The sequence below is a fragment of the Eleutherodactylus coqui genome, chromosome 1, assembly GCF_035609145.1.
Source record: "Eleutherodactylus coqui strain aEleCoq1 chromosome 1, aEleCoq1.hap1, whole genome shotgun sequence".
In the NCBI taxonomy this organism is placed as follows: domain Eukaryota; kingdom Metazoa; phylum Chordata; class Amphibia; order Anura; family Eleutherodactylidae; genus Eleutherodactylus; species Eleutherodactylus coqui.
In genome coordinates this window covers 535,455,803-535,479,306 of record NC_089837.1, presented here as the reverse complement: position 1 = coordinate 535,479,306, position 23,504 = coordinate 535,455,803, and positions in this window count along the sequence as shown.

Below are 23,504 nucleotides of genomic sequence, written 5' to 3'. Positions count from 1 at the left end.
TGTGATACATTCTGAGTCTGTTGTACGGTTTGTCTCACCTGTCCAAGAAGGTTGGGAAATATTGTGAAATGAGATCCTCAAAGCCCAACCGTTACCAATCCCTGAAAGATGGAAGAATGGGAAGCATTTAAAGAGACCCGGATGGATGAACACAGAACTTGTCCACACGTTAAAGGGGTTGTCTCGCGCCGAAACTGTTTTTTTTTTTTTTCCATAGGCCCCCCCCGTTCGGCGCAGGACAACCCCAAGGGATGTGTTAAAAAAAAAAATACATATTACTTACCCGATTCCCCGCTCTGCAACGTCTTCCTTCTTCTTCCTTCACCAAGATGGCCGCCGGGATCTTCACCCACGATGCACCGCGGGTCCTTTCCCATGGTGCACCGTGGGCTCTGTGCGGTCCATTGCCGATTTCAGCCTCCTGATTGGCTGGAATCGGCACACGTGACGGGGCGGAGCTACGCGATGACGCGTAGAAGGGGGCAGAGCCAGAACGCTGCCCGTGCCGGACCGAGCAGAAGGGGAGAAGACCGCACAGCGCAAGCGCGTCTAAAAAAGCAAGAAGACATCGGAATTAGACGGATCCATGGAGACGGGGACGCTAGCAACGGAGCAGGTAAGTGAATAACTTCTGTATGGCTCATATTTAATGCACGATGTACATTACAAAGTGCATTAATATGGCCATACAGAAGTGTATAGACCCACTTGGTGCCGCGGGACAACCCCTTTAAGGAGGAAGAAAATATGTTTATCAAATGGAAAGAAGGAGGAATATCTAAAGAAGGATATAATGGGGTCTGCAGAAACTGTAGGGCAAGGGTCAGAGAAGATAAAGATGATAATGAATGGAGGCTTGTAAGAGAGGTCAGAAGCAATAAAAAAGGGATTTGAGGGTCAAAAGAAAAGTCACAGATACTATTGAATGCTTACAAGATGAAAATGGTGAATTGGTTTAGAATGATGTTGAGAAGGAAGAACTATTAAATTGCTATTTTGTATCTGTTTTCTCTCAGAAAGTAGATGGAACATCAGCTGATCTTCCCTGTGATATTGGGGGAATACAAGAATGCAGGCTATGTATAGGCCTCATGCCCACGGCTGGGTCAGAATCTCCCTGTGAGAATATCACAGCGGAATGCGACCCGTGCCCCGGCATTGACGTGTGGCATCTTCTACCTCCGCTCATGCGCAGAGCGGAGCCGGCATTTCAGAGGTGACAGTTTTTCTTCAGCAGTTAATGCAATTTAAAAGGAGAAAAAACATCAAGTGTCATATTTTTTTCAAATATGTCATTTTAAAAAGTCATTATTTTTTTCTGTAGTGCACATTAAAATTAGGATTTACACCCCAAAATGGATCCCCCTGTTTGTCCCGTGTTCAGAGACATACCCATTGTGGCCCTAATCTTATGTCTGGATGCACAACGGGGCCCAAACCAAAAGGAGCAGCCGGTGGCTTTCAGAGCAGAAGGTGATTCGGGTCCCATTGCCCACTTGTAGAGCCCTTGAGCGGCCAAAACCACAGAAACCCTGACAAATGACGCCATTTTGAAAACTAGAGCCCTTAACGAATTCATTTAAGTATATACTGCATAGTTTGACCCCACAGTTTTTGAAGGAATCTAAGCAAAGCAGAAGGAAAAATAATTAAGTTTTTCATGTTTTTGGCAATTTAAAAACTTTTTTTTTCTATAGTACACATGAATGAAGGCTTTCACCGCACAATGGATTCCCCTGTTTGTCCTGTGTTCAGAAGCATACCCATTGTGGCCCTAATCTACTTACAGGACCCATGGCAAGGCCTATAATGAAGGGAACACCCGCTGGATTTCAGGGCACTACGTAATAAATTCCAGGCCCCATTGCCCACTTAGAGCCATCAAGGTGCCAAAGCAATAGAACACCCCCCAAAAGTGACCCCATTTTTAAATCTAGACCAGAGATGAGCGAACGTACTCGTCCGAGCTTGATGCTTGCTCCAGTATTAGGGTTCTCGAGATGCTCGTTACTCGAGACGAACACCACGCGGTACTCAAGTCAATCCCATTTCCTTCCCCACATGTTTAGCGCCATTTTCTGCCCAATAGACATGCAGGGAAGGCATTACCACTTCCTCCTGTGATGTTCCAGCCCTATCCCACCCCCCTGCAGTGAGTGGCTGGGCCGATCAGGTGACCGCCGAGTATATAAAGCAGTCCCGCCCGCTGCTCGCCTCAGACACACACTGGCAGAGATTAGGGAAAGTGCTGCTGCTATAAGGAGAGTGTTAACGTCTTCAAGAACCCCAACGGCCCTTCTTAGGGCCACATCTGACCATGTGAATTACTGTTGTGGCTGCTGGGAGCAGTTTTGCACAATTTTTTTGTTTTCATCTTGGGCTCTGCAGACTATTGCGCTCTCAGTCTGCAGCCAATTATACAGAGTATAGGGGCAGTATTGGTGAGGCAGGGACAGTGGTAGTGCAGAATCCTGTCAACAAGTACCACAAAAAAGCTCCTTCTTAGGGCTACCTGTGACCGTGTGCATTACTGTTGTAGTGGCTCACTATTACCCAGCTAGGCCTTTTTGCAGTCCAGCGTATAATTTTTTGCGGACTGCAGTGTGCTTAACATAACAGCTGTCAGCATCCAACTGCACGCCACTAATTGCATAATTATTCAGACCGCTCTGTGTCTGCTCTATTCCTAATCCACCATGCTGAGGGGTAGGGGTAGGCCTAGAGGACGTGGCCATGGACGCGGGCGAGGACACGGAGGTCCAAGTGAGTGTGTGGGCACAAGCCGAGTTCCTGGTCCAGGTGAATCGCAGTGGGCTGATGCGGGATTAGGAGAGAGGCAAGTTTCTGGGGTCCCCAGCTTCATATCACAATTTATGGGTCCACGTGGTAGATCTTTATTACAAACAGAGCAGTGTGAGCAGGTCCTGTCGTGGAGGGCAGAAAATGCATCCAACAATGTATCGACCACCCAGTCTTCTACGCTGTCCACTGCTGCAACTCTGAATCCTCTGGCTGCTGCTCCTCCTTCCTCCCAGCCTCCTCACTCCATGAAAATGACACATTTTGATGAGCAGGCAGACTCCGAGGAACTGTTCTCGGGCCCCTGCCTTGATTGGGAAAAAATGGTTCCTCTCCCACCGGAGGAGTTTGTCGTGACCGATGCCCAACCTTTGGAAAGTTCCAGTGGTCTGGGTGATGATGCTGGGGACTTCCGGCAACTGTCTCAAGAGCTTTCTGTGGGTGAGGAGGTCGATGATGATGATGAGACACAGTTGTCTATCTGTGAGGTAGTAGAATAGGCAGTAAGTCCGAGGGAGGAGCGCACAGAGGATTGGGAGGAAGAGCCGCTGGACGATGAGGTGACTGACCCCAGCTGATTCACTAAGCCAACTGAGGAGAGGTCTTCAGAGGGGGAGGCAGGGGCAGCAGCAGGACAGGTTGGAAGAGGCAATGGGGTGGCCAGGGGTAGAGGCAGGGCCAGAGCAAAGACTCCCCCAACTGTTTCCCAAAGCACCCCCTCGCGCCAAGCCAGAGGCCTAGGTCTTCAAAGGTGTGGATGTTTTTCAGTGAGAGCGCTGAAGACTGACGAACAGTGTTGTGCAACCTGTGTCGCGCCAAGATCAGCCGGGGAGCCACCAGTACCAGCCTCACCACCAGCGTGCGCAGGCATATGATGGCCAAGCACCCCACGAGGTGGGACGAAGGCCGTTCACCGCCTCGGGGTCGCACCACTGCCTCTCCCCCTGTGCCCCAACCTGCCACTCAGATCCAACCCCCCTCTCAGGACACAGGCACAAACGCCTCCCGGCCTGCACCCACACCCTCACCTCCGCTGTCCTCGGCCCCATACAGCGATGTCTCTCAGTGCAGCATCCAGCTGTCGCTAGCGCAAGCCTTGGAGCGCAAGCGCAAATACGCTGCCTAGCACCCGCACGCTCAAGCTTTAAACGTGCACATTGCCAAATTGATCAGCCTGGAGATGCTGCCGTATAGGCTTGTAGAAACGGAGGCTTTCAAAAACAGGATGGTGGCGGCGGTCTCACGCTACTCGGTCCCCAGTCGCCACTATTTTTCCCGGTGTGCCGTCCCAGCCCTACACCAGCATGTCTCCCGCAACATCAATCGTGCCCTCACCAACGTGGCTACTGGGAAGGTCCACTTAACCACAGACACATGGACAAGTACTGGCGGGCAGGGCCACTATATCTCCCTGACGGCACACTGGGTGAATTTGGTGGAGGCTGGGACCGAGTCAGAACCTGGGACCGCACACGTCCTACCCACACCCAGAATAGCGGGTCCTTCCTCGGTTTGGGTATCTGCGGCGATCTATGCCACCATCTCTAAACCCTCCACCTCCTTCTCATACACAACCTTTACCTCTCAATTAAGAAATGTGAGCAGCACGTCGCCAGCAGTCGGTGTGGCGCGGCGCGGCAGCACAGCGGTGGGCAAGCGTCAGCAGGCCGTGCTAAAACTACTCAGCCTAGGTGACAAGAGGCACATGGCCCCCGAGCTCTTGCAGGGTTACTGAGCAGACCGACCTCTGGCTTTCGCCTCTGAGCCTCCAACCAGGCATGGTCGTGTGTGACAACGGCCGTAACCTGGTCTGCAGCTCGAAAGCCTCACATACGTGCCATGCCTGGCCCACGTCTTCAATCTGGTGGTTCAGCGGTTTCTAAAAAACTACCTGCACTTGTCAGACCTGCTCGGCAAGGGGCGCTGTGTCTGCGCACATTTCCGCAAGTCCACCACGGACGCTGCCACCCTGCGGACCCTGCAACATCGGTTTAATCTGCCAGAGCACTGGCTGCTGTGCAATGTGCCCACACAGTGGAATTGTACGCTCCACATGTTGGCCAGGCTCTATGAGCAGCGTAGAGCAATAGTGGAATACCAACTCCAACATGGGCGGCGTAGTGGGAGTCAGCCTCCCCAATTCTTTACTGAGGAGTGGGCCTGGATAGCAGATATCTGCCACGTCCACGGAAACTTTGAGGAGTCTACCCAGATGGTGAGCGGCGATGCTGCAATCATTAGCGTCACCATTCCTCTGCTATGCCTGCTGAGAAGTTCGCTGCAAAGCATAAAGGCTGACGCTTTGCGGTCGGAACAGGAGACGGGGGAAGAGAGTATGTCGCTTGATAGTCAGAGCACCCTCATGTCTATAACTCAGCACGTTTTGGAGGAGAAGGAGGAGGAGGGGAGGAGCAGGAGAAGGAGGGGGAAGAGACAGCTGGGCCCACTGCAGAGGGTACCCATGCTGCTTGCCTACCATCTGTTCAGCGTGTATGGCCTGTGGACGAGGAGGAGGAGGAGTAGGAGGAGGAAGAGGAGGATCCTGAAAGTAATCTTCCTAGTGAGGACAGCCATGGCTGACTTCATGTTAGGCTGCCTCTTTCGTGACCCTCGCGTTAGATGCATTCTGGCCACTATGGATTACTGGGTGTACACCCTTCTCGACCCCTGGTATAAGAAGAACCTTTCCACTCTCATTCCCGAAGAGGAAAGGGGTTCGAGAGTGATGCAATACCACAGGGCCCTGGTGGACAAACTGATGGTAAACTTCCCATCTGACAGCGCTAGCTGCAGAAGGCGCAGTTCCGAAGGCCAAGTAGTAGGGGAGGCACGGAGATCAGGCAGCATGTTCAGCGCAGGCAGGGAAACACTCTCCAAGGCCTTTGCCAGCTTTATGGCTCCCCAGCAAGACTACGTCACCACTCCCCAGTCAAGGCTGAGTCGGAGGGAGCACTGTTAAAAGATGGTGAGGGAGTATGTAGCCGATCGTACCACCATCCTACGTGATGCCTCAGCTCCATACAACTATTGGGTGTCAAAGATGGACATGTGGCACGAACTAGCGCTGTATGCCTTGGAGGTGCTGGCTTGCCCTGCCGCTAGCGTCTTGTCAGAGAGGGTGTTTAGTGCAGCTGGGGGAATCATCACGGAGAAGCATACCCGCCTGTCAACTGCCAGTGCCGACATGCTTACACTCATAAAGATGAACAACGCCTGGATTTCCCCAGACTTCTCTTCTCCACCAGCGGAGAGCAGCGGAACCTAAAGATTCTTCTCGCTCAACCGCAGATAAAAGCACTCTTCTCTATCACCGGGAAAACGGCGCATTTATATTTGTCAATCTGTCTCTGACATTAGTCCTCCTCCTGCTACTCCTCCTCCAGAAACAACATGTCATCGCGCTGAACGGGCAATATTTCTGCGGCCCAAAAGGCTCATCTACATCTACCAATGTTTTTACAATTTTTCCAAGTTTCAAAGTATTGAGACTGTTACATGAACCAATTTTTTCAACAGGGCTGCCTCCAGGCTCTGTTACAAATTAAGCAACAGTGAGCTGTATCTTTAAAAAAATGTTTATGGGTTTCACATGCCCTGTTGGTTGATAAATGTTTCGGAGGTACACTTGTACTCTTGGTACACTAATTTTTGGGGCCCATGCCTACACTCTTATCCAACTAATTTTCCAGCCTTTGCCTACACTCATGGTATCCCAATGTTTCAGAGGTTGGCTTTTACTGGAGTCTGCCTGCCTGCCTATACTTCTGCTACGAGAAAGTTACAGGGGTCTGCCTATACTGCTGCCACTTACATGTTACAGGGGTCTGCCTATACTTCTGCTACAGAAATGTTACTGGGATCTGTCTATAGTGTTACTACTGAAATGATACAGGGGTCTGCGTATACTTCTGCTACAAAAATGTTACTGGGGTCTGCCTATACTTCAACAACAGAAATGGTGGTGGGGTCTGCCTATACTTCTGCTACAGAAATGATACTGGGGTGTGCCTATACTGCTGCTACATAACTGTTGCTGGGGTCTGCCTATACTTCTGCCACATAAATGTTACAGGGGTCTGCCTATACTGCTGCCACTTAAATGTTACAGGAGTCTGCCTATACTGCTTCTACAATAATGTTACTGGGGTGTGCCTATACTTCTGCCACGTAAATGTTACAGGGGTCTGCGTATACTTCTGCTACAAAAATGGTACTGGGGTCTGCCTATGCTTTTGCTACAGAAATGTTACAGGGGTCTGCTTATACTGCGGCAACAGACATGTTACTGGGGTCTGCCTTTACTTCTACAGAAATGGTACTGGGGTCTGCCTATACTGCTGCTACAAAAAAGTTACAGGGGTCTGCCTATGCTTCTGCTACATTAATGTTTCAGGGGTTCGCCTATACACTTGCTACAGACATGTTACAGGGGTCTGCCTATACTGTTACTACTGAAATGTTACAAAAACTGGGCTCTGCCTTTACTGCTGCTACTGAAATGTTACAGGGGTCTGCATATACTGCTGCTACTGAAATGTTACAGGGGTCTGCCAATACTGCTGCTACTGAAATGTTACAGGGGTCTGCCTATACTGCTGCTATAGAAACATTACTGGGGTCTGCCTATACTGTTACTACAGAAATGTTACTCGGCTCTGTCTATACTGTTACAACAGAAATTTTACTGGGGTCTGTCTGTAGTGTTACTACTGACATGTTACAAATAGTGGGCTCTGCCTGTAATGCTGCTACTGAAATGTTACAGGGGTCTGCCAATACTGCTGCTACATAAATGTTACAGGGGTCTGCCTATACTGCTGCCACTGAAATGTTAGAGCGGTCTGCCTATACTGTTGCCACGTAAATGTTACAGGGGTCTGCCTATACTGCTGCCACAAGGATGTTACTGGGGTCTGCGTATACTTCTGCCACGTAAATTTTACAGGGGTTTGCTTATACTGCTGCCACGTAAATGTTACAGGGGTTTGCCTATACTGCTGCTACATAAATGTTACTAGGGTCTGCCTATACTGTTCCTACAGATATGTTACTCCGCTCTGTCTATACTGTTACTACAGAAATGTTACTGGGGTCTGTCTATACTGTTACTACTGAAATGTTACAAATACTGGGCTCTGCCTATACTGCTGCTACTGAAATGTTACAGGGGTCTGCATATACTGCTGCTACACAAATTTTACAGGGGTCTGCCTTTACTGCTGCTACACAAATGTTACAGGGGTCTGCCAATACTGCTATTACATAAATGTTACTAGGGTGTTTGCGTATACTTCTGGTACTAAAATGTTACTGGGGTCTGCCGATACTTCTGGCACGTAAATGTTACAGGGGTCTGCCGATACTTCTGGCACGTAAATGTTACAGGGGTCTGCCTATACTTCTGCTACAGAAATGTTACAGGGGTCTGCCTATACTTCTGCTAATGAAATATTACTGGGGTCTGTCTATACTGTTACTATAGAAATGTTACTGGGGTCTCCCTAGACTTCTGCAACATAACTGTTACTGCGGTCAGCTTATACCTACAGGAATATTACAGGGGTCTGTGTATACTATGGGTGCACTAAGTGTTCCCATCGCAGTGTTTTACCTATCTGCCCCCCCCCCCCCAAAAAAAAAAGACTGACTAGGGCATGGCGTTTGGGCCGCAGCCAACATGTATTCCCTCTCACATAACCTCAGCTATCCGGGGCACTGCAATGGGATTTCTTTATGTACCGTCTGTGTGTTCCTGCTAGCCACCCATGCTGTGGGTGCACACAGACTTCCCATAGTGGAGTTGTACCTGTCTGTCCCCAAAACACTGACAGACTTGGGTAGGGTGCAGAGTGCAGATGGTTTACCTCTTGTGTTGTCGATGAGGTATCTGACACCCAAACAGAATGAGTAGTGTGTGGACACATGGAGTCCCCATTACTATGTCACTCGCAGCACCTTGGGCCACACAAGATGTTTGCTGTGACAGAGGCTGACCCAGGGCCCTCTCACATACTGCCCACACCGAGTATTGCTGCATTGTGGAGATGTGTAGAAGTGCTGAGCTGGCAGCGGAGTCCCCTTTATGCCCACGTTTGCAGCTCCTGATGGGGGTGGCACAGGATTGGAATGAAGGTCGAACGTCAATTTCTCATCGATTCTCTACAGCATTGTGGGCTATCACCCCCCCCCTTTCAAAGAGGGTCGCTGCCTAGCCGTGCCAACCCCTCTGCAGTGTGTGCCTGCGGTTCCTCCTCATGGCAGACGCACTTATAAATAGACATGAGGATGGTGTGGCATGAGTGCAGCTGAAGGCTGCGCAGGGACACTTTGGTGTGCGCTGTGGACACTGGGTCGTGCGGGGGGGTTGGGCAGCAAGTAACCCAGGAGAAGAGGCAGCGGTGTGTCCCGCAGGCAGTGATTGTGCTTAGTTAAAGGTAGTGTGGTGCTTAGCTAAGGTATGCCTTGCCAATGAGGGTTTGTCCAAAGTAAAAATTATTGGGAGGGGGGCACTCTTGCCGCTATTGTGGCTTAATAGTGGGACCTGGGAACCTGAAATGCAGCCCAACATGTAGCCCCTCGCCTGCCCTATCCGTTTCTGTGTCGTTCCCATCACTTTCTGGAATTTCCCAGGTTTTCACAAATGAAAACCTTAGCGAGCATCGGCGATATACAAAAATGCTCGAGTCGCCCATTGACTTCAATGGGGTTCGTTATTCGAAACGAACCCTCGAGCATCGCGGAAAGTTTGACTCGAGTAACGAACACCCGAACATTTTGGTGCTCGCTCATCTCTAATCTAGACCCCTTAGCCCATTTATCTAGGTGTGCACTGTGCATTCTGACCCCACTGTTTTTTGCAAAAATGATTAGAAAGAAGGTGAAAAATAAAATAATTCATCTAAAAATGTTCATAAATGCCCCTTTCATGACTGTTTTCTTTGTCTCTAACAGGAAAAGCTGTGGAGACGCACCCCAAATTATATAGCACTAGTTCTGTGTTCAGCAATACCCCCATTGTAGCTGCAATCTACTAACTGGACACATGGCTCGGCCTATAATGGAAGGAGCACCCGATGAATTTCAAGGCACAACTGAATACATTCCCGGCCCCCTGGTCAGAAAAAAAAATTGACTTTCTAAAAATAATCCCCCCCCCCTCCTCTTCTTGTTTCCTAAATCTTAGATAAAAGCAATAATGTAAACTGTGTGGTATGTCCGCAGACAGGGGTAATTACCTGGTTGGAATGGGCACATGGGGCAATTAGACCGGGTATCCCTTCTCTTCCCATGCTTTTGGGGGGGTATTTCTGGACCTCAGCGGCAGGGATGGGGTGTAAAGTGTCGCACTGTGAGTCTCCATAAGCTCACTGAGGTGCGGCGGTCTCACACAGAAGGCACTCAACAAGCTGCTCCTTATTGGTAGTGGTCTGAAGAACGCCGGGCTCACATGGCCGTATGTGGAATCCGCTTATTCTGCACATAACTGCATATTCACGCAGGCGGTCATGCGCAGTACACCTGTTTTTGTTTGTTTATATTTCCTGCGCTGTCACTGAGTGATGACGGGGGGACCCCCAGCCCGTACTTTAGTCCTACGACTGTACTCTTCCTCGCTCCTCTCCTTCTCTTCTTTTATGTTCCTGTACTCTTGTACTCCTTTTCTCCTGCATTCCTGTGCTTCTTTACTCTAGTCTTCCGATACTGATGTGTTCCTGTGCTCCTCTAGGCCTGCCTTCCTGTATTCCTGCCTTCTTGTCCTCCATCTACAAACAATTGCTCTGTGTACCGACCTCCGGCTTACCCTGACTACGCTACCTGCCTGCTCCGATTGTACTGAATCTGATACTATCCATGTACCAACCTCTGGCTTACCCTTACTATGCTATCGGCCATACTGGTCACAACATGAGGCTCTGAACCAGTACCAGATCATTACAGAATAATGTCACCCAAATATGGAGTCTGTTGTGACCACCTTACGGAAACAGATTGCTGAGCTCCAAAAATTTTGTGCCACCCACCAGGAGAAGGTGCTGACCTGCCAAGAAAGATAGATGGTTTACAGGGACAACTTCTGGAATTGTGCAATTTCAGTTCTGAAGTTTGCACGTCGGTGGGGATCGTCGTCAGTACCGAGGGTCTGTTAAGCAGTGCCGTATCTACTTCCAGATAAAACCTACTACATTTACCAGTGACAGAAGGAAGGTATTATTTATCATCAATCTTCTCAGAGATGAGGCGCCTGCATGGGCCTCACTGTATGTGGAAACAAACTGCAACCTCTTTAACAGTTTTGATGCCTACCGCTATGGATCAAGTCTTTGATGACTTGTACAGATGTGCCACAGCAGATCACACAACTTACGACAATTGCGATGATCTGTTGCCGAATATATAGCAGAAGGTCATCACTGGGTGACTGATACCATATGGAACCTAGCCATCCAGAAGAGTCAATTCCGATGAGGATTATCTGAACCAGTGAAAGATGAGCTTGCCAGAGTTGAGACCCCGACAATTTTGAGGACTTTATTTGGTTATGCATTCATATTAACCAGAGACTTACTGAAAATAAGAAGTAGAAGCTGCGGGTATTTGGTAACAACCCTACCTATTCTTTCAGGTCAACCGGCATTTAACACCCAGCAAAGAACTTAAACTGTACCCAAGACAATGAAGATTGATGTCATCCGCAAACCTCTGTCCCTGGCATAGAAGGAAAGGCCTTGTATGGAGAATCTATGTCTCTATTGTGGGTGTTTGGGACATTATACTATTAATTGCCCCAACAAGTTCCAAAAGACTATTGCCTTTACCAGTGCTAAGACCATAGGCAAATCTGATGTTCCCAAACCACTGGGTCCGGTGTCACAGGCCATCCCATCGATAACCCAAGATAAAGATGAGATACGTCCATCATCTTTTCACTTTGTCATTCCCATACAGGCCCTAATTGGGGACCAAAAGATTACAATGCCCCACTATGATAGACTCTGAAGCTGGAGGGAACTTCATGGACTTTAAAAATGCTATCGACAACAATATCTCACATAGGACCAAAAGCATACTGATTGATATGGAAGTCATGGAGGGATCACCATTGTCTTCGGGGCCTGTAACTGATGAGACAATCGAACTTGAAATCATTATTGAACCTGTTCACCATGAAACAATTAGTTTCCATCTTATCTCTTCTCCCAGGTCTCCACTTATTCTAGGAATCCCTTGGTTTTCTACCCACAATCCTTCCATCAAGTGGGACTTAAGGACCATTGACTTTTCCTCCGAGTACTGTAAAGAAAAATGTCAGATGTCACTACCCACCGTCGAGCATACCCCAATACCTGAGGACCGTCAGCTGAATTCTGATAAGCTGCCACCTCAATACCAGCAATTCAATGACGTCTTCAGCAAGAAACAATCCGACCAACTACCCCCTTATCGGTCATATGATTGTCAATAGAATTGCTCTCTGAAACAACCATTCCTTTCGGGTGAATGAACATTATTTTCGAACCATGATTAAAGGTACTCAGAGAATACCTGGATGAAAATTTAAAAAAAGGTTTCATTCAACCTTCTTTGTCCCCAGCTGGGACACTTTTCTTTGTAGAGAAGAAAGACTCAACCTTGCAGCCATGCATTGATTATAGGGAACTGAATAAAGTTACTGTCGAAAATCGCTCCCCTTTCCCCTTAATCCCGGAATTGCTGGAAAGACTCAGTACTGCTAAGATCTTTACCAAACTTGATCTGAGAGGGGCCTATAACCTCATATGGATCGCCCAGAGGATGAATGGAAGACCACCTTTAGAACTAGATATGGGCATTTTGAATACTTGGTTATGTCTTTTGGCCCTTGCAATGCCTTTGTGATGGAACAGTAACTCCACTGTTTCATTTCCCATGTCTAGGATGATTGGGTGGACTACTTGTCAACAGCAGAGTTCGCCTTTAATATTATTTAATAATACTAAACATAATTCTACATTTTAAAGTCCCTTTTTGGCAAATTCTGGTCTACATCCGGTGTTCATTCCTGACCTTCCACTACCACTCCTACAGTTGCTCACAGGGGAAACCCACGAGAAGTTAAGAGATATGCTATATGAAGCCCAGGAACATGATAAGGGGGCAGCGGATAGACACCGCAAAGCCGCCCCTACTTTCGAGGTTGGAGATAAGGTTTGGCTGGCTACCAGGAATCTAAAAATGCATTTGCCCTCTCCCAAATTAGGCCAAAAGTTTATCAAATCTTTTTTAGGTTGCTGAGAAAGTTGGTCAGGTTGCCTTCTGCTTGGAACTCCCTAGTGAACTACAGACCCATCCCATGCTTCACTTGGCGCTGCTCAAGCCCCTCATTGATAACACCTCTTTGGGAAGAAGCCAGCCACCTCCTTCCCAAGTGAGGGTCCAAGGGGAAGAAGAGTTTGTGGTGGACAAGACGTTGGACTCAAAGATGCACAGAGGGAAACTGCAAAACCTTGTGCAGTGGAAACAGCCTGAAAGAAAATTCTTGGGAGCTAGATCAGAATGTTCATGCCCCAAGGCTCACGGGGAAGTTCCATGTAGGGTGCACAAGAAAGCCAGCCCCTTGTCTAGAGACAATCCTGGAAGAAGTGGACTAATGTCAGGGTTCTAACCAGGGATCTCTTCTGCTCCAGGTGGCATCTCTCCCTGTGGAGCTGTTTAGCCTGCTGGACAGCATGTCTACTTAAGGCCGGTCTCACACGGATGGGTCGGATTCTGCATGCGGGAACTTTAAATATCTGTTTTGCGCATGGCCACTGTGAGCTGCCGTCAGACATATGCAGTACAGATTTTTTTTTAACTCATGTCATTGCTAGGTGATGTCGTGGGTCTCCCCTGACCTGTCTGCAATGTCAATTGCGGATGGCCGTGGGTCAGGCAGCTTCCATTGACTTCAATGGAAGCCCTTTCTGCAGAATCTGCAGAAAAGTAGAACATGCTGGAATTAAATTTTTTGAATGAATACGGAATACCACTGATTGTTTGCAAGGGGGATGATCCTGGATTTCACCACTCAATCCAGTTGTGTGAGAAAGACCTTAACGTTATCCAGTTCTTGATCCTGCAACCCAGGTCTGGATTAGCTCCACCCTGCACTAATTAGCCACACTATTTAAAGCTGCTTTGTCCCTCCCTCGGTGTGTGGTTATTGAGCTCCCAGCCAATAATCAAGCCCCTCTCTTTTCTGTTCCTTCGTCTACAAACAGCTGCTCTGTGTACCGACCTCTGGCTTCCACTGACTACGCTACCTGCCTGCTCCTCTTGTACTGCAACTAATACTATCCATGTACCGACCTCTGGCTTCACTGTGACTATGCTATCAGCCTGTACTATTGTGGGAGGGTGAGACAGCCTCCAATATGTCTACATTGTTCTTGTCTGTCTCTCTCTCTCTCTTATATATATATATATATATATATATATAAAGATGAAAGCCCTCACTGACTGACTGACTGACTGACTGACTGTCCACTAATTCTCCAACTTCCCGGTGTCGTAGAAACATGAAATTTGGCACGAACATTGATTATGTCATAAATAGGAAAAGCTAATGGGTCCCAACTCCATTATTCAATTCTAGCGCAAAAGAATTAGTGTCCAAATTTTATGTACATAATCTAATTCTCTCACTTCCTGATATCATTTTATATAAAGGAAACGTCGCATGGTTACCTCCACGTGGTGTTTCCTGGGTAACGCAGAGAACTATGCAAAATGGTGAACATATGTTTTTCCTCAGTATCTCTAAAGTAACCACAACTTCATAAGATTGTCCGTGTAAACACCAGATAAACACCAGTACCAAATTAACTCGGGCGAAGCCGGGTATATCAGCTAGTTATTGTATTATAGTCCTCTCCAGTGTGTTTTATTATTCGTCCACAAGAGGTCGCTGTTCTACAAAAAAGTCTATGGTCAATCTATGAGGTGACAGGACCATGGTAGCCTGTGATTGCAGCACCTGTTGCATGGTTACAGTGTACACTGTATGCGTGCGTACATTGTGAGGTGACAGTTGGTCCAGGGAGCCATATCAGTGGAGCTACAGAAGAGGGAAGGCGGTCTTTTCCTGAGCGAGGGGAGTGTCCTGAGAGGACCGAAGCAAATTCAGATTCTCATCAGATGCCAACCGGATGGGAGAAGACTTGCTGCCGGGGATGTTGCTGAACAACCAGAGCGAGACTGGATATTGTGTGGGCAATACTGGATGTCGCTGAAGAAGTAACGGCTCTCTGTGGTACCGCACGCTGTTCTGGAGGAGCCCATCATCCGTCTGCACTCTTTGGCTGATCATACAGCAGACCGGTCTACGTGCACGCAAGACACCATATTTTGGTGCCAAGTTACTCGGGACTGTGTTTGGGCCTGTAGTTAGACTAGATAGGTTTATGGACCGTGTCAGGCCACACTTCAGTGGGATCGGCGCAGTGGGGGGATAGAGTCAGTGTGGTTAGGTTTGTAAGCTATTGTGCTGCACCGCCGGTACTCAGATCACTCTCCCTTCGAGTAGCGGTATTAATAGGTAACAAGGGGCCGGTTCGTTGAGGCCTGCCCGTTAGGTAAAAGCAGAGTCTATTATAGTAGCGCCCTTTGGGGAGTACAGCGCTGTACAGCACAAGGGCCTCAGCCATCTAGCTGAGTGTATGTGAGTTTTGTTGGGTTACCCATTGTTTGTGGTCACGTGGGACACAGTGCTTTAGTAAATTTCGGTTTGCACCAGAGATGTTTTCCTTGTTTGTGACTTCGCTGTATCCTGGGGAGCCCACCCCGGTACACGGCTTACACTAGTCACAACAAGAGGCTCCAACCAGTACCTGATCTTTACAACTCTTGTCCTTCAGTACTCCTTCAATACTCTTGTGCTCCTGCAGTCCACCAGTGCTGCCGTCCTCCAATACTCCTGCAGTCCACCAGTGCTGCCGTCCTCCAATACTCCTGCAGTCCACCAGTGCTCCCGTCCTCCAATACTCCTGCAGTCCACCAGTGCTCCCGTCCTCCAATACTCCTGCAGTCCACCAGTGCTCCCGTCCTCCAATACTCCTGCAGTCCACCAGTGCTCCTGTCCTCCAATACTCCTGCAGTCCACCAGTGCTCCCGTCCTCCAATACTCCTGCAGTCCACCAGTGCTCCCGTCCTCCAATACTCCTGCAGTCCACCAGTGCTCCCGTCCTCCAATACTCCTGCAGTCCACCAGTGCTCCTGTCCTCCAATACTCCTGCAGTCCACCAGTGCTCCTGTCCTCCAATACTCCTGCAGTCCACCAGTGCTCCCGTCCTCCAATACTCCTGCAGTCCACCAGTGCTCCTGTCCTCCAATACTCCTGCAGTCCACCAGTGCTCCTGTCCTCCAATACTCCTGCAGTCCACCAGTGCTCCTGTCCTCCAATACTCCTGCTCCTTTGTGCTCTCATACTCCTGTGCTCCATATATATATATATGGGTTAATATGTTCTGATATTTCAGCTTTTTCGCAAAATGTGACATATGGGGATATCCTTTGGTACGGAGGACGCCGCGATTGACGTCACACAAGGGGCGGAGCTCCATGACATCCTGGTAATCCAGGACTGCCTTGGGTTACGTCAGATGTGAGGCGTATCTTTGAGCATGGGCTGCGCATGCGCAGTATATATCATCTTGACGCGCTGCGGGAAAACACTGCGAGAGGTTATCCAAATCTCACGCATGCGCCCTGAGGGCCAGCGGACGCCATGGAACGGTGGCGAAACACTGTGAGTCTCACTATGGATCTAGAGTCTTGTAGGTGCTGACACCTGCATCCTCCATCCTGCGCACCAATCAGCTTGTTTTATGGTCAGCGGTATGCTTGATTTTATGTGCACCATGTCTATGATTGGGTTTTTCTGTTTTTAGGGGTTTTGTATAAATAAGGGGGGCGTTACTTGTGGTTGTATGGACTTGACAAAGACCACTGAGGTTGTGGTCAAAATGTTGTCATTATTCTGGGCACAATAAAGATGATGTAGAGCAACTGAACTGAGTGGACCCCGTTATTAAGGAGATCCCCCGTGATGCTGCTTTATATATATATATATATATATATATATATATATATATATATATATATATATATATATATGGACTAGTGATATTTACCGGTTTGGGATCCAAAACCGGGCATCTGACAACCGCCTGAGGACACCTCCCTCTAGTATGAGGTATTTATGTGTGCTGCTACCAAACATATATTTTCTGCACTCCTGTGCTCCCATACTCATAGCTTACAAGTGTGAGAAGAACCCGCCATCTGAACAGGCTTGACTTCAATGTGGCATTACCTGTTGGACCAATTCAGCACCCAGCACCCAATCAGCCACATCTCTCTTCCGGTGTGAACTTAACCACAACTGGAGCCAGTGGTCTTCTCTGGTGCCCAAGTCCTCCAGACTTCCCACATGATACCCTGTAGCCAATGGGAGTTAGTTTGTATAACTCTATGAGAATAATAGAAATATCAAACAATAACACTTTATCCCCACTAGAGGGCGCCCAAAGATCACATAATAATACTTCACATAGCAAAACTACAGTATATTAGAAATATCTCCCGCAGGCTCGCTACTGCACAAACCCCAAACAGCCTTTATGTTGTACAACAGGAGCCGGCCCCGGCCTAGGAGACAGCGGGGATGAGTTGTAGGCCTTGTCACAGTGGCTCTACCGTCTCCCACCCGGAGGATAACCAGGGACACGTTCAAGGGGCCGCGGACAGGGAACCCAATGAGGGATTACCTTAGTCTTTGTGTCACTCGTGACGCCACCGTTCCATCCTCTGCAGTGAATCCAGTTGTTGGTAATAAAGAGTCCACACACAAGGATATAACTTCCAGAGCCAAAGCAAGGAAATGTCGGTGAGACTGGTTTACTTCAAAATAACTTGGTACAGTTCAGTAATACACGCCAACAGGGAACACAGGGTTAAACTCAAAGAGGTGACAGGGAGGATTCACGGGTGGACAGGAGCGACCACAGTGCCGTTATCTGTGGGTCCTGGTCCCGGCGTTCTCTCTCTTCAGCTCTCTACCAGTCATTACTCACATTTGGAAGTAGATACGCTGCATGGTGGCTCCTCATTCTCAGTGTTTCAGGGTAGCACTGGCATCTCCTGGGTACTGCAGGCCCAGGGTAGGCTTTAGATGCCTCTCAGCCTCTTCCATTCCGGACCGCACAGAGCTGAAGGTCTGTGTGGCTTTCTCGCAGTGCTCCAAGCACTCCTCTCTTTTGCAAACCCAGAACAGATCAGCCAGAAAAAGCCCTTGCACACACCTTGCAATCACATATATACAACGAGGTTACATGACACACAAAAGATACATTTCCAGACATAACCCAGACAGTAACCCATTCAGTGCTGCAGCTATGCAATACACATCATATTCACTCACACAGAAGACACTGCGACTACAATAAGCACAAGACAAATCCATTCACACTGATGGAGGGGCCCCACTAACTCTGGGCCACTACATTAGAAGGGGAGGAAGTGTGGTCCCCGGGTCCACAGGAGCAGTGACATCATGCGTCACCCACTCAGGCTTAGCAGCAGAAGTTGCTGGTGATAAGCACTAGGTGGCGCCATCTTGGGCACATGCCCATGTATTGGCTCCCATCCTCTGCTGTAGGTGCGGGTCAGTTTTTTTGAGGAATGCTGGGAAAAGCGGGCCCGTATGCTGACGTCATACCTCCCAACAGTCTTGGATTTGAGGCTCTGTCCGGCCATTCCAGGCAGCAGGAGTCATGTGTCCCCCTGGTCCGACATGTGAAAAGAATAATTGCATTCACCTTCTCTGCAGCCGCTCTGCTCGCTGACCATCCGATCCTGCTGATCTCCCTGCAGCCTGTCACATACTGCTGCAATCCCTGGTCTGTGATTGGCTGCAGCAGTCACGTGCCACATGCACCCTCATTGCGAGTATCTTCAAGCTGGTGAGAGAAGACCATGGATTGTCAGCAGTGCGACTGTGGAGATGAAGAAGCCTTCTGAGCGGGCGGAGGAGACGGCGTTGTATTAAGGCTGCCACCCTGAGGATCGGTACAACCCGTGTACGGAGTGCGTTCGTGGCCGCCGTATGGCGGAGTGTCCTGTGTATCCGCCATCATACCCAGGTATTTTTCACTTTGAGTAAAAGGTTTCCAGGAAGCAGTTAATGTCTCTTGCACTTCTTTCTCTCCACGATTATCTTTCAGGTGACCTACCCCGAGTACATACCTGCTCAGCACAGGTGCAATGGGGTCCAGTCAGTAGCTTCAGCTGTGCTATTATGTTCTATTCCTTGCTACTGTATTAGGATCCCCCAACCCTTTACTAGAGCTCATTCAGAAGCAACTCATCCCTGAAAGGGGTCGGAGGAGGATGTCAGGAATCGTTCTGACCAACAGGCTGCACAGTCAGCCGAATACAACGCTGGAGCTCCAACTAACGTGTCCGAACGCACAACTCGCCGTTCCTCCGCACGGATGGTATAACAGCAGACGACCAGTTCCAGCGCCATTGTGTCTAAGAGAAACAGAAAGAGTCCAGCGGGCAAAAGAGCGCAAAACTTGTATCACTGAGCAGCGGAAAACATCCCCTGGTCAGATGGAGCCAGATTTATGTTGCTGCTGGGAGGTCAGAATTTGGCGCAATCAGCATGAATTGCTGACCCCTTCCTGTCAGCCGGTCAGAACATGTCAGCACCGCCATCTAATCTGCATCGACTACAAGAAGCTTCCTGTCCGCAGGGGCCGGTATTCCTGCAGGAGGATTTCATCTCCGAGTGGAATCTACAACCATGACAAATTACTGAGGGCCCGAGGAGCCCAACGCCACTAATAAAGTGGACATTTAGTGCAGAGCGATGTCAGATGGCTGCCAGCAGGTGGCAGCATCGCACAGGGATTCTCACCACATTTACAGTCATGAAGAATAAGCAACTCCTCAAAGGAAAGCGGATTGCACTGCTTGCTTCAGGTCTCTTCCGTACGCCACAGTCCGGCGGTTATACATGGACACCGATATATGTCTCTACTAGTTCACACTAAGTCAGACATGACCACCGCAGGGTATTTTGCTGCGACCCACCGTTACATATATCTTAAGGAATAAAGATGGCGCTCTTCTCATACCTGCGCTCATGGCACCCGCGCCGGTTGTCTGTCACTTTTCTGGTGTGTTTCATTTCATAGTGGCCCCCTAGTCAGAAGTGATCAGGAAATGGTCACAGATAGACTTAGGGGAGAAGAAGCTCATAAAGGTGGAGAATGGGGGCAGATGAGACGCCCTAAAAGTCTTTGGGTCATTCGGTTTAGGGATAGCATGCGCGCTGCAATAGCTTTTTTGCCCAAACGAGAGGGATATGTCAGTAGAGGAGGCATGTATATAAGTGACACGAAGATAATGGCAGGAGGAGGATGCAGCTGCAGCTTCTCTCTGTGTCAGTGCAGACTGCATGCTGTGAGAGGGGAGAGAGAGGATGCAGCTGCAGCTTCTCTCTCCCTCTGTGAGACTGCATGCTGTGAGAGGGGAGAGAGAGGATGCAGCTGCAGCTACTCTCTGTGTCAGTGCAGACTGCATGCTGTGAGAGGGGAGAGAGAGGATGCAGCTGCAGCTTCTCTCTCCCTCTGTGAGACTGCATGCTGTGAGAGGGGAGAGAGAGGATGCAGCTGCAGCTTCTCTCTCTGTCTGTGAGACTGCATGCTGTGAGAGGGGAGGAAGAGGCAGCTGCAGCTTCTCTCTCTGTCTGTGAGACTGCTTGCTGTGAGAGGGGAGGAGGTGTAGCTGTTGGAGGTACCTGATTGGTGTTGGACAGACAGCACAGCTCTGACCTCACCCCAGGAAGCCCCGCCCACGCAGCTGGATTGGAGAAAGAAAATTAATATTTACAAAAATGCGAAGGAAAGGGAACGACTCCAAATCTGCAGGCAATGTCCAACATATCTGACTGCTCCACGGGAAGAGGGGGAGGGGCTATTTTTAAACAATATCCAATTGATGTGTTCTCCTACGAGGGTTCTAGATGGGCGACAACCACAATCATGGCACCCATAGAGGTTGTCACCGTTACAGCGTATACATCTGGGCTGTACACGGCCTTCCATGGTATTACATACATGAATTGGAGGCTCTGGATGGAGATAGCTCCGTCTCCTTCACAAATAGTGCCAATTAACGTGTGACGGCAATTACCTCCAATTACTGAGATAACGAGTTCTTGGCTCACGGTCTGTATGATCCCGCCGGCTGTCGTCTCTACATCTCCAGTCACATCCATAAAGGTTATTACATGAATCGAGGATGATGATGGAGGAAACATTTACTATCAGCTCCAATATGTGTATCATCCTGTAATTACCAGACCTCTATACAGATTTAAAGGGGCACTAACCCGGAAATCACAGCTCTCAACCATCCTGATTTCAGGGGGGCAGACCCAGTTTTCAGGCACTGTCCCCCTGTTTGGAAGGCATGCAGAATGTCACATTTTCAACTGTATCTGCACCTCCCAAATGCAGTCATGGGTGCAGACAAGGGCATGCATCTGCAGCTGGTATCATGGCTGAGTGCAGTATCTAACTCCTCCCCTCACTACTAGTGTCAGAGAGAGAGGAGTCAGGGGCACAGAGGGGCACCATCACTTTTTAGTGACACAGCTGGGAATTATTACTTTGTAGAGCCACAGAGGGGTACTATTAGTTTGTAGCACACCGAAGGAAGTATCTGAGGGGGCACAGATGGACATTACTAACCTGAGGGGCACAGTGTGGCAGTAGCATTAAGTGTCATTATTACTTTAAGGGGCACATCGTGGCATTATTACGGTGTAGAGGGACTGTTACTTTTAAGGTGCACAGAGGGGCACTATTACCTTGTAGGGACACGGAGGGGCATTATTACCTTGTAGGGACACAGAGGGGCACTATTACTTTGTAAGCAACAAACAGGCGCTTTAGTGCTCCCACACCCCAAATATCTGCATAAAGATGCATAACTGTTGTTTATACTATCCGCATAGAATGTGCCGCAGGGGACCCTAATGGGCGAGGACTTTGCTCTACAGAAACACATTCTATTTCTTGCATGCGTTGCGTTCTGTAGCAGTTGCTGCCTGCATTCTGTCCTGCACTCTGATTTCCCATCTGTTCCAGGTGGCTCATGGATAGTATATAGCCAGGTCTAGCCCAAAGATACATGGCTGTAGAGCTGGGAACTCGTCCATTTAGGTTTGCTTTGATGGGGCAGATACGAATCAAATCAAATTGTGCGCTAAGCAGTAGTATTTTTCTGAAGCACAGACATGCATTGCTATTCTGAGGATCACAGAGGGGCACTATTACTTTATAGGATCACAGAGGGGCACTATTACTTTGTAGGATCACAGAGGGGCACTATTACTTTGTAGTGTTACAGAGGGGCACTATTACCTTGTAGGATCACAGAGGGGCACTATTACTTTGTAGGATTACAGAGGGGCACTATTACTTTATAGGATCACAGAGGGGCACTATTACTTTGTAGGATCACAGAGGGGTACTATTACTTTGTAAGATTACAGAGGGGCACTATTACTTTGTAGGATCACAGAGGGGCACTATTACTTTATAGGATCACAGAGGGGCACTATTACTTTGCAGGATCACAGAGGGGCACTATTACTTTGCAGGATCACAGAGGGGCACTATTACTTTGTAGTGTTACAGAGGGGCACTATTACCTTGTAGGATCACAGAGGGGCACTATTACTTTATAGGATCACAGAGGGGCACTATTACTTTGTAGGATCACAGAGGGGCACTATTACTTTATAGGATCACAGAGGGGCACTATTACTTTGCAGGATCACAGAGGGGCACTATTACCTTGTAGTATCACAGAGTGGCACTATTACTTTGTAGGATCACAGAGGGGCACTATTACTTTATAGGATCACAGAGGGGCACTATTACTTTGTAGTGTTACAGAGGGGCACTATTACTTTGTAGGATCACAGAGGGGCACTATTACTTTATAGGATCACAGAGGGGCACTATTACTTTGTAGGATCACAGAGGGGCACTATTACTTTGTAGTGTTACAGAGGGGCACTATTACTTTGTAGGATCACAGAGGGGCACTATTACTTTATAGGATCACAGAGGGGCACTATTACTTTGTAGGATCACAGAGGGGCACTATTACTTTGTAGTGTTACAGAGGGGAAATATTACTTTATGGGATCACAGAGGGGCACTATTACTTTGTAGGATCACAGAGGGGCACTATTACTTTGTAGGATCACAGAGGGGCACTATTACTTTGTAGGATCACAGAGGGGCACTATTACTTTGTAGGATCACAGAGGGGCACTATTACTTTGTAGGATCACAGAGGGGCACTATTACTTTATAGGATCACAGAGGGGCACTATTACTTTGTAGGATCACAGAGGGGTACTATTACTTTGTAAGATTACAGAGGGGCACTATTACTTTGTAGGATCACAGAGGGGCACTATTACTTTATAGGATCACAGAGGGGCACTAATACTTTGCAGGATCACAGAGGGGCACTATTACTTAATAGGATCACAGAGGGGCACTATTACTTTGTAGGATCACAGAGGGGCACTATTACTTTATGGGATCACAGAGGGGCACTATTACTTTGTAGGATCACAGAGGGGCACTATTACTTTGTAG